This window comes from Prosopis cineraria, unplaced genomic scaffold (assembly GCF_029017545.1).
Source record: "Prosopis cineraria cultivar Desert tree isolate PC_DT_omini unplaced genomic scaffold, ASM2901754v1 PC984, whole genome shotgun sequence".
Lineage (NCBI taxonomy): Eukaryota > Viridiplantae > Streptophyta > Magnoliopsida > Fabales > Fabaceae > Prosopis > Prosopis cineraria.
The window spans coordinates 20,056-30,505 of NW_026556309.1; positions in this window are offsets into that span (position 1 = coordinate 20,056).

Here is a 10,450-nt window from a genome sequence, read left to right on the forward strand (position 1 = left end):
GTTAATTTATTTTTTAACTCTAGTAACAACTTTTATGTGATAAAAAATTAGTTAAATGTTGAAAAAAAAATTAATAACTTCTCAAAAGAACCCTTTTACTGGTACACTTAATTGGGGGGAGAGAGAGAGTTTCTTAATAACATTATTTATACATGTTCATCAAAGCATTATTTATGCATGGAAAGCAATTATTTAAAATATTTATACACGACAAACAATTATTTACAATTCATCCAAATTCATGGACCGGAGTTAGAAATTTCATTAATCATCATTTTTCACTTGAAATTTGAAGGGTTTTGGTTCAATGAAAAAAAAAAAAATGAGGAAATGACTTCTCTCGAATGGACTAGTTCTTCCAAAATTTGGTAACTTCCAATTTTATCATATTTGTCCGTTTTATGTTTAAAATATTAGAAAAAAGGTTTGGAAATTACTTAAAAACACAAAAAAATTAAAATTTAAATCACAGTTCTTAAAAAAGTATGATACAAAAATAAAAATGTAATCAAATAAAAATAATTAAGAAATCAAAATAATAAAGTCAAGTGAAAAACAAATAACATAAGAAAAAGAAAGCCCACTTTTTGTGACTATACACTATACAGCTCTGTTTTTAATTTTTTAATGTAACACTGAAAATGCATGACCTGAACTCAGAAAAGGTTACTGAAGCATCTCTTATATTTTTACTCCTCTAACGACGTGTATCATAAAGATCATTTCTTAAACTTTGATGATCATCAAGTATCAAAGATTAAAAAAAAATTGTCAATTTGATTTTTTGGTCAGGTATGCATTTTTTCAGAATTTTTCATCAACTTACAAATTCATAGCTAATTCTATAAAAATCATATTGTGGTGATTCAAGTCTCTAAATCAAGCTTAGAAAGTCCTCTTAATCCCTGACTTCGAACATCCATCATTATTTATTGAGAAATTTTCGTTTCTCATTGCTTCAGTTAATTCCAGATTTTTTTTTTTTTTCAGATTTCTGACCTTATTTTGTAAAAATCTTATCTCATCATATACGAGTCCTAATTTAATAATTTAGGACTTCATTTGAAGCTGAAAATGTCCTCTAAGTGACCAAAAATTTAAAGTAATAATTACCATAAAGCTACTACAATACCCTTATTAATCTTGTTACCATGAATAAATATTTTATCCTAATAGTTTTTACCATACATAAAAATATTTACATGCTAGATAAAATCTATCGATGATTATAATTAAACTAGGTATTTTCATAGTTACAACTCAAAAATATAACTATGGAACTAGGTGTGTGTATATATATATATATATATATATTACAACTCTAAAATATACCAAAATATAATGAAGAAGCAAGGTAAAGAAGAAAAATTCTTCATTGCTTTCTCTCCTTGTCATGGTTCTTGGATGAACTTTCATCTATTATTTGTGACATAAAAAGAGGGGTGAGATTTGTAAAAATTTTAATAGTATTAGTCTGTTTTCAAGTTTCAAACAATTATAGTCCACTCATAAAAATAAGTTTAGACCATAAATTATAAAATTTAGCAAGTATAGACATACAATGGCCAAAGTGTCATACTAGCAATAAACATCTCATTAATTCAAAAATTTTTTATAATTCATGGTGATAAAAATTCTATAGCATTAAATCAATCAATATTACTATTATAAAAATTAGATAAATACTTTAGATCAAAACACTTCCTTGTCCCAATTTTTTTTGAAAATGAACTTCTTTGGGCTTCTCACAAATATCAAAGCCTAAAAGAATTATTTAATCATAATTATATCATTTTTCACAATCCAAAATAAATAAATTCATAATTTAATTATAACATCTTATATTACTCTTCTTGTTATCATTATTAAGAGAAATTGCCTTCTAAGATGTACATGCACTATTGCTCCCAATAAAACCCCCTATTTCTTATTATATATTACGACTACCCCATAATAGTTTGAAACAACACAACATGATCTCTAATCAGCGAAATTTTGGTCTAAAATCAATAAATAAATTACACTTCAACTTTCTATATTAGCCACGCAAACCAAACTTTCCACCCTTAGAAAAAAAATACATATTCTTTCTTCTCTCAAATCTTCAATAAATCATTATTCCCTTCAGCCGTACGCATAACAATTGAGACTCTCCTACTCAACAAAAATAATTGAAATAACAGGGCAAAACTTATTAATTTTCTTAATCCTATCTTAAGTGGGTATTTACATATGACCTTCCAATCATTTTTCTTACCTCATAATACCTATAAGTAAGCTATAAAAAAAATGAACATTTGATTAGTACTTTTCAATTACATATTTTAACTTCTAAACTCATCAATCCATCCGAAAACTCATAAATTTATGCTTACTTTACTCCATGCATTTCACAACTTTGGGTTGCTAGACTTTATCTCCCTAAGCTCCTTCTAAAATTTGGGAATCTCCATAAACCATTAGGTTCAAATGAAAGCTTGAGTAAGTCTAGATTCTAGTTTTACATATGGATTTTGAGCTAAAAATGATGGTATTTGGCTGAGTTATAGTCTCTCTCTCTCTCTCTAAACTCTCAAATTCCATGGAAGCTAAACTCTTTTTCTCTCCCACTCACGTTGCTGTATCTAAAAATGGGGAGGGGAAAGAGTGAAAGTTTGCTTATTAACTTTCATTTGTTACATGTTCATAGCAACTACTCCCATGTGTCGCATATGAATAATTCTTTTCTTTTTTTTTTTTTTGTTGAAACCACCTGAAATATTGGGACATATATGCTAGGTTCTTTGCTCATCCTAGACTAATTCAAAAACCCATAAACTGTGGACCTTACACAGCAGAAGGGTACCAAGGGACGACCTTTTTGAAGTCACATTTGTCACTTCCAATGATTTGAATACTCGTTCTTGAGAATGTTAGTTGTAGCTCTTCACTAACTCAATTGAGGGTTCACAAATAATTCTTTTGATTCAAAAGAGAAGCCCTACACTAATTTACTGGTAATTGATTATTATGGAGTATTGGCAAGAAGAAGAATGATGGTTTTACAAGGCTCTTATATTCTAGATATTATAATTAATTCTTTTGGGTATTTCCTAATCAATAATATTAATACAATTCTTTTAATATTTATTTCCTTCAAATTCTAATTTTTTTATGCCCAAAAAAAATAATCCTTATTTATTAACCCATCACTTATGAATATCCTTATTCAAATGATCACTCTCAATATCTTCTAAAAATAATTTCTCATATTTTTCCACATTTGACAAGTATCATTATTTAAAATTTATTCCTAAATCTTTCCATTAATAAGTATATAAAAATTCAGACTTGACAGTTACAAGTGTCTAGACTTCCTCAAGGGATCCCTCTCACCATTTACCTCCTCTTGTGAAAAAGGTTGGGATGATATACAGCTCTTTTTTAATGATAAACCATTCATTATTTTTTTTATTTTACTGTATCAGAAGGGTTGGATTGTTGATATTTAATCATTCAATATTTTATATTTGACCAATCCATTTTATGATAATTATTGTAATTTTTCATTAAAGTGTACCTTTAATTTTTTTAATTTTATATAAGATTTTATTTTAATTTCTTAATTTTATAATGTACTTTCAGTTATTTGGTCTTAACACCACCAGTTCCATCAACACAAAATTATTTTATTAAAATTTTAAATATTAATAAAATATTTTTAAATATTGACATGTTCACTTGTTAAGTTTAATTTTTTAAGATAAAAACAATTGACACAAAAGTAATTATTTTTAACTGATAATGTTATGTTTAAAAGATTGAAAAGATATTTTATAAAATTAAAAGATCAAACTATAACTTTATACAAAGTTAAATAATCAAGAATATATTTTAATGTTTTTTAAAATACTAGAATATAAAAAATAATATATTTTTGATTATTTTGAGAAATTATTTTAAATAAATTTTGAAAATATTCTAATAAAATAGATGAGAAAAAATGCTATAAAAATGCAAAGACACACGAAAGTATCTAAAATTTTAAAATAGATAAACAATAAATTATTTTTATAAATGGAGATATTATAAAATCAAAAAATAACTAAGTAATAATTATTTTATTATTATAACCAAATATAAAATAATATTTTTTTAATAAAATATTTACAAAATATTTAAGTTATTTTGAAATCACTTATTTTTTAATTTTAATTAAACCAGCCCTTACTTTGTTAAGGTTCAACGGCTACTTGGTTTCGAAGTAATACCATAAAATATAAATATGTAAACTTAATGTGTTTCATAAAATACCAAAAATAGTACTACTTTGTTGGCGTTCAACGGCTAGTAAGCAAAGAAGCAGCGGTCACGTGTCCTTCTTCCTCAATTTCTACGCCACGTGTACGGATCCGATTCATCTACAGTTATAATTCACTGGTCCGAGATGATAACGTCTAAAAGGAACTGACAAATTTCCTACTTTCTTTCAATTTTTAAAGAATTTTAAATTTAATATTTTATGATTAAAATATTGAAACAGCGGGGCTTGAAAGAATAAAAAATCTGTTTATCTGATTTATAATTTATATGATATTATATATTTCTATATAATTTTTTGATTAATTATATTTTCAATATTTAATTTTAATTTTAAGAATTCAAAATTCAGCTAGCTAATCACTTTGCCGGTACACTTTTTTCTCGAGATCCGCGTAATAATGATCTCACCTTCTCAACGGCTCTCTCCTTCTGCCTATAAATACTCTTCCTGCTTTCTTCTTCTGCAGCACAAAACAATCACTTATCTCTGCAACTCATCTCTCTTGAATTGCAGTCTCACTGACTACACATTCTCTCTCTCTATCTTGAATTTCAGTTTCTTTCTCTCTAAAATGGCTCGCTTCTCTGCTGTGTTGGTGCTGATGCTGGTAGTTCCACTGCTGGTGAGCCTCACAACGGCTCGATCTCCGGCTTCTTCTCCCACGATCTTGTCTCCGACAGGGTCGCCGGTGCTGGCAGCTTCACCTAAGGCATCTTCTCTGTCATCTCCTTCTCCTTCGACTTCCGAGTCGCCTGTTGGGGCTCCGACAATGTCTCCGTCCTCGGTCTCTGCTCCGACATCAGAAGCACCAGTACCGGCAGCAAGCAGCGCCGACCTGAACCGGTTTGGCATCGCCGGATTTGCTGCTGTAGTGGTCATGGCTGTGGCTTTGGTGATGTAGAGAGACTACAGTAGGGTTTAGCTTCTCGTCTTTGATGCGGTGTCGTTTTTTCGTTTTTAAGGTTCAGATTATTCATTCATTTGATTGTTTAGGTGTATGCTATTTTTTTTCCCCATTATTATGAATGACATTCTTTATTTCTAAAATATTAATTAATTACTCTCCTTAAATTTTTTATTTTGCCAGAATTATTCTCCTTTAATTTGGAAGTACCAAATTGAAAATTTTAATAACTGATTATGGTAAATGAATACGTCTTTATTCAACTGATGAAGTGTTGATAATTCAACTGATGAAGGGCCTTCAAATTGGTATGACGGGCATGTTCGTTGAATATGATACGTCTTTATTTAAAAAAAAAAAATGTAAGATATGATATATTCAGCATACACACGTTATTTTTTAATCGAATTTCATACTCAATATCTAATTTTTAACTAATTTTATTTTTTATATTTATTTTTATTAAATATTTTATAATAAATATAAAATCATTATGAACAGAGAACATTTAAAAAAAAAAAGCAATGATTACACTTCAAAAGATTAAAATTATTTTATATTTTTAAACATTTAACTCCTCAAAAAATATAAAATATTTTTTAGTAGGGAGTAATTTATAAAATAAACTAAATATAGTTTTAATTTAAGAAATAAAAAAACCAACTTATTTATTTAATCTTTTATATTAATATTAAACCAAACATAACCATTATATTTTCACCCCATGTATACCTAAAACAAATTAATGAGTTGTAGCATCAATATTTTTTAACTTTATCATTATGTGTAAAAATGATAGTTTTATATTTGATTTATTAAGAGATAAATTTGTCACTTTTTAACATCATTTAAAATTTTGTCATTCACCAAAATTTAATCTTTTATTACAAAAATATTAAATTTAATATTTTATAGTATCAAAATGTGTGAATGAATAATTTTTTATTCAAAAAAAATTAAAAAACTAATCATTTGGTTGGCTTTTTCCCCCCCTCCTCTTCGAATTGCCCCATGGTGGTTTTGGCCCTTTCTAATTTTACATTTTATTTTGCTTTTCGTGATTTTCTTTTTCAATATGTCGTCTTTTAACAATATGATGTGCTCATATATTAAAAACATTCGACGAAGATTGGACAATAGTCATAAAGATTGGACAAATTTATGCTAAAATACATAAGTTGGTTCCCATGCGTTGTTTAGTTGCTAAAATACAAATTTATCATAGCATCCTCCTTCAACTCCAATGAAGCAGAAAAATTTAAAATAAAAAAAAAATAAAAGGACATGAAAACGAGCTGGCTACAATCATGTTGAGTTGCTATTCCTTAAGTGTATAACTATAATTGGAGTCCAATGGAGAGAATTCCACACAAAGAAGGGATGATAAGGATTTTTTTTTTTTTTGGGGACTGAAAGGAATGTATTAAAAATTAAAAGAGATTGCATTAATATAAGTTGTCCTTCAGGAACACTTTCATCATCCATCATCTCTTGGGATAAATGTAAGGGATGATTAAAGGTACAAAAACTAGCATTTAACTTATGAACAAGCTTAGCAAAATATGATGCATGGGTATTGAAGTCTCTATTGACATAACGGATAAATAAACTCTAATCCTTGTGAAACAAGAAACAAACATATTTAGTTACATCCAAAAAAGGGTGTAATTTCTCACATCCTTTAATAATCAGAATAATAGCGATGGTAAGGATTTAAAAGGCACAAACTCAATTACTCCAGAATTTGCTACATAAATAATTTAGGGAAAATCACTATTTAGTCTTACACAAGGATTCTAATAACTCAAAACTCCCATGAAATGAATAAATATATAGTTTTGAAGTCTTAAAAAACTTCGTTGTAAATAACTTTCATTGCCCAATTACTATATTACCCATGATCTAAAAAAAGAAAATGAAGGTAGAAAATCACTCCAATAAATCCAGTTTTTCTTTCCTGCATCTTCTTCTTCTAATATTTGAAACTCTCTCCCCCTTGCCATATAACGAAGCCATGTGATTGTCCATCTTCTTTGTCTTTTCTTCCCATTTTTGAATCTGATTATAGTGCTCATTATCACCACCTGGTGCTTATTCTTAATTTATTTCTTAGTGTGTGCTATTACCTTCTCCATTAGTTTCTGTTTATTAAAGGCTTATAACTTTTGGACCAACTTTTTGTGTTGAACATCCCCACACTTCAAGGCATTTGGTTGGCTACTTAAGGGAGCAGAAATTCGTTTACACACACTGTTGCTAATTCCTCTTCCAATCTTGTCCTTAATCTTTGGTTTTGTCTGTGGAAAGAAATTCTACCCTGCATTTTAGTATCCTGCACTTGAGGTCGTAGCTCATAGTTTGAAGGAGCATCAAATTTGGAGCAGACTTTCAAATCATTCATTCCACCAAGCTTGACTTCTGACAAAGTTGGTGATATGATCAATTTGATTATGCTTTGTCCCAAGTTTCAGGGTCCACAACCTTTCGGGTGTGTGAAGCGTTTACTTGACAGTTGTAATGTTGGTTTAGATTTCAATTGAGTATAATAAATTATAAAAATAATTAATTAAGTAGTAGATTTTAATCATAATTTATTATATTGTAATGCAATTTGTTTGGATATTATTTTTTTAAAATTAATTTTAATAGAATTGAAGATGTTTGGATAATTTAATCAGAATCAATTTTAACTATATAAATTACTATATAATTTAACTCTTAAATACTAAAGATCAATTTTTTAAGGATATAAAGTTTGAATTTTATTTTAAAAAAAGAGAAAAGAAGAGAGTTTGGTTTTATTTTAATTAATTAGATGCTTTTTTGTAATTTTTTCTTGAGTCTTTCTTTGTAATTTTTCCCAACACTTTTTGACAAGCTTTTCACAAAAGCTCCAATTCTTAGCTTTCAAAAATAATTAATTTTTGGCACAAAAATCAATTAACCAAAAAAATAGGTGTTTGGATAAGTTTATGGAAAATCAATTTTTTGGGCCAAAAATTGATTATTTTCGATATCCAAACACACACGTGTTGTTATGGTGAATAGTGATGCTTTCATTTTTGTATGTTGTTGATTAATAATTAATTGTTGATAATAGGCATTATAGGAACCAAGTTTATATTGGAGTTTTTATGTTTCCGTGTCAAAAAAAATCTTACATTGCTCAAACTTGAGAAAACCCTAGTGCATATATACTAAGATAAAAATGTAACCAAATAGATGGCTAGAAAGAGAAGTGGATTCGTGAATGGATTTGAATTTGGTGAATGTATTTAATACAGGTACTGAGTGCTTGTAGTATTTGAATCGTTAAAAGCCAAATCAATGATTCAAATAAAGTCACTTATTTATTAGTTTTAAGTGGGGTATGAATTCAGAATCGTTGATTTGAATCTCAATAGTTTATATATTACATGTATTCAATGCCTATATTACGTACAGTCGTCGAATCTAAATCTCATTAGAATAGGCCAATATAATAGAGATTCAACTTTTTTCTCTATTTTCAAGTTAGATGTGGTGTTGGGCACTTTATAAACCATTAATTACCTTTAATATTAAAATTTAGAAATAGTTTCTATAAATTGTCATTAAGTAGTATTTAATCTTTTAATGGTCATTAAGCTATCTTTATTTTCCTTTAAACCGCCCATGGTTTTTGGAGCCTATATCTGCTCAAGGGTCTTTGAGCTCTTCTCTTCTTCATCTTAAGTTCTTCTAATCCTACATTATTTCTACTATTCTATTACTTTGTTCATTTTATAAGAGGGTTCTGTTTAATCCTGAGGAGCTTCAACAATTATGTCAGAATTACTTTCAAGGATAATGTCATTGGACAAGACTCTAAATAGCTTTTCTACAGGATATGCCAATATATAGTTTATTGACAATTTTCATATACCCCTATATTAACAAGTAAAATTTTGTTTGGTAGAAGAATTTTGTTTTAAACAACAAATAGTAAATATTATATTAATAACTTCATAATGGGTAATCATAACATGTCAAAGGAGAATGACAACTTATACGTAAGGTATTGACAAATGAAAATTTATGAAGTCATTTTCTATTTAAATAGACAAATCAACAAGTAATAACAATATGGTAAAGGGAAATGACAACTTATGCATAGGTTATTGAAAAGTAAAAATTTATGAAGTTATTTATTGTCTAAATTAACAAAGCAATGGACAACGATATCATGGCAATGAAAAATGACAATTTACACATAGGACGTTAACAAGTAAAAATTTATAAAGTTATTTTCCATTTAAATTAATAAAGTAACAAGTAATGAAAACATAACGAATAGAACCGAGAAAATGGATTTAGCCCAACGGGCTAGCCCGCTAACCCGTCAACTTTGACGAGTTGGGCTGGTCAAATGAGCCCATTTTAAAAATTTTGATTTCCTAGATGGTCTATTTAGAAATTGTGATTGTTGTCGAAGGTCCAAGATTTGAAGGGTTTTGTGATGAGAGTTATTCCTTGCAAGGTTATGTAAGAGTGGCTTTCTTGAATTCTTGTGTTTGGATTTGATATGGGTAAGTGTTGTAACCTCTCTCCTTACCAAACTGTAGTTTCACCACAAATCTAGCATAATAAGGGGTTAACAAATCATCACAACATATAATATACAACTAAAGAAACATTCAATTTAAAAGTGCTTGGTAACCCAAGACTTTTTTATTAAAATCATTTGAAATCAATCACATATCATATAATATACAGCATAAGACAATTTCTTGCGTTAATCACTCACAATACATGCTTCAAGTCAAAGAAATAAATTCAGAATAAGGGCAGTGTGCCGTAGTGTGCACCACATGCATCCCATCATGTGGCACAACAGGCTCCCTTTTTGTGTCATATGGTGCACATGACATTTTTTGTTGTCATATGACAGTTCACAAAAATAAAATTTTAGGGTGCACCATTTTCTTATATGATGTTTGATTGGACTGATTTAAGTGCTTATACGAAGCTTACTTTATAAGCAAATTAATGAGTTAAGTTTGGACACGATCCTATAATTCGATATAAATTTGGATACTTGGATGCAAAAAGTTACTTTTCTTTGAAAATCTCAGCACCAAAGTGTTTAAATCACACTTTTTGTCTCATTAGGTTGTTTTGAGCCTAAAATAAAGTCCAAAAGGACCATTTACACATGCTTAACTAATAATCACAACATATATATACACATGCCAAGATTTGACTAGTCAATTGCCCATTTACAT